The sequence below is a fragment of the Oryctolagus cuniculus genome, chromosome 19 (genome assembly GCF_964237555.1).
Source record: "Oryctolagus cuniculus chromosome 19, mOryCun1.1, whole genome shotgun sequence".
Lineage (NCBI taxonomy): Eukaryota > Metazoa > Chordata > Mammalia > Lagomorpha > Leporidae > Oryctolagus > Oryctolagus cuniculus.
In genome coordinates, this window is record NC_091450.1 from 6,663,969 (window position 1) to 6,668,746 (window position 4,778).

The window sequence follows — 4,778 nt, forward strand, 5'->3', positions numbered from 1 at the left end:
GCTGTTCCGAGAGGTATCTGTGCCATGCTCCAGGAAGAATGTTGTCTCTGGGTCAATCAGACTAGACAGGTACAAACCCAAATTCGTACTTTTGCTGGATAAAGCCAAACAGCTCCAGGACCAGGCCAAGCAGGGCTGGGACTTCTGGCCTGACATCTGGTCATGGAAATCCTGCCTATCCCCTCTCCTTGGCCCAATAACTTCTGTAATCTTGCTGCTTCTCTTTGGACCATGTGTTTTTAATGCCCTTGTTTGTTTTGTCTCTAACAGAATAAAAGCTGTCGAACTCCAAAGAACTCCAAATGGTCGTCAGACAAGGCTTCCAGCCCATTCCACTGGACGACCTGAACAGCCCTCTGGACCGAGCAGGACAGTCTTTCCAAGGCCACTGTTGCACACCATAAGACAGATAGCAAGAGGAAATACCCGAATCCTCCTCGACACCCACATGCCAGCTTCGAAGAAGTTACAGAAAACGGAACTCCACCCATAATCCCAAAGAAGAATTTTGGGTATTGCCTCTTGAGGGGGGAAATGTTAGGTAGGAAGTCAGTTATGAGCTTATGTGTGTGTGACATAAAGGCCTAAAGAGAAGGCATCTATGTCCAGCATATGCATCTGCATCTCAAAGTCATCTTGACAATGTTTCAGGGGCAGCCCGGTATTCACATCCTGCCCTGCCCTGCCCCCTTCTACCTGATAACCTGCCAGGTGGGGGTCCCCGCCCCTTCTGCCTGACAAATCTTCCACAATCTCCCAGATGCAGCCCAGCATCTGCATTTCAAACACCCTGCTCCGGATCCCCATTCTCTAGGGGGTCCTGCTCACCCTGCCTCTGAACCCAGGATGGCACCAGCTAGGTTTCCTCCTGTCTGATACCTTCAAGGAAAAACTCAGATAGGAGCTTCTTAATATTTACAGCCATAAAATCCTTCATTTAAGGAGGAGATGTGTGAAGACAAAGACCCATCTCCTTAAAAACCCCTGGCCTCAACCAGACTGCACGCTCAGCCCTCTGCCTCTCTGCTGAGCCGCCCGTCTGATCTCTCTCTCAGGTCCTGTCTGGAGAGGTGCCCATCCGTTCTTACGGATGTCCCTTCCCTAATAAACCTTGCTATTTTACCTCCCACTACTCTCTGTCTCATGCCTGAATTCTTTCTTGCGCAAAGACAAGAACCCTGCATTTCTCCGGTAACAAAAATACTTGTAATTAGGCATTACACTAAGTGAAAGTTTATAATGAAAAAAAAAAAGGTGATTTCAGCTAATGGCAGGTGCAGTGAAGGAGATGGGGAAGATGGCCCAGTAGGGAGTGGCTGTGGTTGGAAGTCTTGCTTAAGGTGGAGAGGGAAGGAATCCCTGGGGAACTGGCACTTGAATGACAAGAAAAGGTCACGGGTGCTGACAGAATTCACCAGCTGGCCGGCGCCGCGGCTCAGTAGGCTAATCCTCTGCCTTGCAGTGCCGGCACACCGGGTTCTAGTCCCAGTTGGGGCACCGGATTCTGTCCCGGTTGCCCCTCTTCCAGGCCAGCCCTCTGCTGTGGCCAGGGAGTGCAGTGGAGGATGGCCCAAGTCCTTGGGCCCTGCACCCCACGGGAGACCAGGATAAGTACCTGACTCCTGCCATTGGATCAGCGCAGTGTGCGGGCCATTGGAGGGTGAACCAATGGCAATGGAAGACCTGTCTCTCTGTCTCTCTCTCTCACTATCCACTCTGCCTGTAAAAAAAAAAAAAAAAAAAGAATTCACCAGCATAGAGAGTGAGCAAAATTAGAGTCGTCAAGCTCACTGAGGGAAGCAGCTGACAAGACAGCTGGGGACAGGGTGAGTCCTACTGCAGGCTTCGATCTGAAGGGTGCTGCTGTAGTGGCAGCCCCTTCCTAGGGGGGCTGGTGTCACCTGCAGCAGGGACAGGCTGTCCATCGCACTAAGAACTACAATCCAAGAAGCGTACTTGTCCCTGCAATATTTCCCCACCGTGAATTTCCTGTGGCCCAGGAGATGATTTGCATCTCTGGGTGGATCTGGGGAGCTGATATCTTCCCTAGTTTAGGGGACTCCACCAAGTACCCTGGGGCCACCCTCCACCTTAGCTATTTGAAAACCTAGCAGAGTGTTTGGGACAGGGCTGCAGAGTCCTCGGGGCACAAGCCTGGCCTCTTGGCGCCTTGTTGGCTGGATCTGAGAGTGCCAGAAAAGGAAAAAGTAATAGAGAAATGGAACAGAGGGAGCCCAGGGCCCAGTTATGGCTGGAACCCCACTTATAGCCAAAGCAAGGCTGGTGCGCCCGAACTCAGGCGACTCAGCCAGGGCCCTGTGCTGGGGGCAGTGACAGCCCCTCCTGGAAGGAGTCAGCTCTGGCTGGAATCTAGGTGCTTGCAAAGGGAAGGAAAGGGCTCCATCCCTCATTCCACAAACGTGCACAGGTAACTACTTACAACCGGATCTAGTTCCTTTCATAATAAAGAAGTTGTGGTTTTAAAAAATATGAATATATTGGAGCAGGCCTTTGGTGCTATGATTAAGAAATTACTTAGGGGAGCTGGCGCTGTGGCATTGAAGGTAAAGCCACCATCTGCAGTGCCTGGATCCCATATGGATGGTGGTTCGAATCCCAGCGGCTCCACTTCTGATCCAGCTCCCTGTTCATGCGCTGGAGATAGCAGTGAAAGATGGCCCAAGTTCTTGGGCCCCTGCACCCACGTGGAAGACCTGGATGAAACTCCTGGCTCCTGGCTTTGTCCTGGCCCAGCCTTGATCATTGCAGCCATTTGGGGAATGAACCAGTGGATGGAAGACCTCTCTCTGTTTTCTGCTCTGCCTCTTCCTCTGTGTCACTCTGCCTTTCAAGTAAAATATATAAATCTTATTTTATGTGTTTATTTATTTTTTCTTCAGGTGGTTTTTTTTTTTTTTTTGGACAGGCAGAGTGGATAGTGAGAGAGAGACAGAGAGAAAGGTCTTCCTTTTCCGTTGGTTCACCCCCCACAATGGCCGCTGTGGCCAGCGCGCTGTGCCAATCCGAAGGCAGGAGCCAGGTGCTTCTCCTGGTCTCCCATGCGGTGCAGGGCCTAAGCACTTGGGCCATCCTCCACTGCACTCCCTGGCCACAGCAGAGAGCTGGCCTGGAAGAGGGGCAACCGGAACAGAATCCGGTGCCCCGACCGGGACTAGAACCTGGAGTGCCGGCGCCACAGGCGGAGGATTAGCCTAGTGAGCCGCGGCGCCGGCCTATTTTATTTGTTTTTAAGAAAATGTACCCGGGCCGGCGCCGCGGCTCGCTAGGCTAATCCTCCGCCTGTGGCGCCGGCACTCCAGGTTCTAGTCCCGGTCGGGGCACCGGATTCTGTCCCGGTTGATCCTCTTCCAGTCCAGCTCTCTGCTGTGGCCCGGGAGTGCAGTGGAGGATGGCCCAAGTACTTGGGCCCTGCACCCCATGGGAGACCAGGAGAAGCACCTGGCTCCTGGCTCCTGCCTTCGGATCAGCGCGGTGTGCCGGCTGCAGCACGCCAGCCGCAGCGGCCATTGGAGGGTGAACCAACGGCAAAGGGAGACCTTTCTCTCTCTCTCTCTCTCTCTCTCTCACTGTCCACTCTGCCTGTCAAAAAACAAAAAAACAAAAAACTCTATCGGCAAAGTCATCTTTTTGCAGCTATCTTCTGAATTGATTATTTTCTCCATAGCAGGATTTTTAATGGGGGAGTGACACGGCCCGATGTAATTTTACAAAGTTCACTGAGATCAACTTGAAGTCTGAACTGGTAGGGAAGGGAAACAAGGTAACCGGCAAAGAGAACGTCCATCCTGGCCAGGGGGTGATGCGCACAAATGGGCGGAAGCCCCCGACCCCGGCGCCCAGGAGCAGGGGCCCAGGGTTTCCAGGGCGCGGGCAAGCTGGCCAGGGAAGGAGGGCCGGCCGCGCCGCGCCGCAGCGAGCTCTGATTGGCTTTCCAAGGAAGCCAATCAGATGGCTAAGATCTCGCGAGAACTTCCGGCCGAGGGCGGACCAGCCCCGCGCGCAGAGGAGCGGAGAGGCTGGCACAGGCGAACTTGCAAAGCAAGCGAGAGAACTTGATCGCTTAGGGATGGGGGAACTGCCTCTATTTTGTCCTTGGCCAATCAGGCCAGTTCCTCTTTCCCCTCCCTCCCTATTGGCGCTCTCCTCTGACAAAGCTGGGAGTTGCAGGCCGGCGCCTGAGCACGCACGGGTCGCTGGGAAACGGCCTTTTCCGAGATGGAGGCGCCCCCGCGGCCCTCTGTGGGCCGTGCAGCCAGCTGACCTGATTCTCCAGAAGCACGGGTCTCACGGAACACCCGCTCCCCGGCGCAGCCTTACTTTTCAGGGTGCGGCTCCGCTGGCCCCTGGAGCAGCCAGGCCTGGGACCGAGGGCTTCAGTTGATGGACCTGCTGCCCCACCCCCTTCTGTTAACCAAGTGTCAAAAACTAGAAAACCACTGACTATGCGGGAGGACCTATTTCATGGGCTCGAAAGCGCTAGGGACCCGCTCAAGGTTGCGCAGGCTTGAGTGTTTTGCCTGTGGCGACCCCTCTCTCGACTCTTGCCATGGATGCGTGCGGGGTTGCTTCAAAACCTTCGCGGGGAAGTTGCAATTAAAACGTTTTGGTGTGCAAAATTCTTGAGATCCGCGCACAAAAAGTTCATGAAAATGCGCATCACTCACACTCACACAACCTATGGGTTCCAAAACTTTGCACCATTTTCCACGAACTTACTGAAGTGCCCCTGTGTACACACACACACACACACGTCCAGC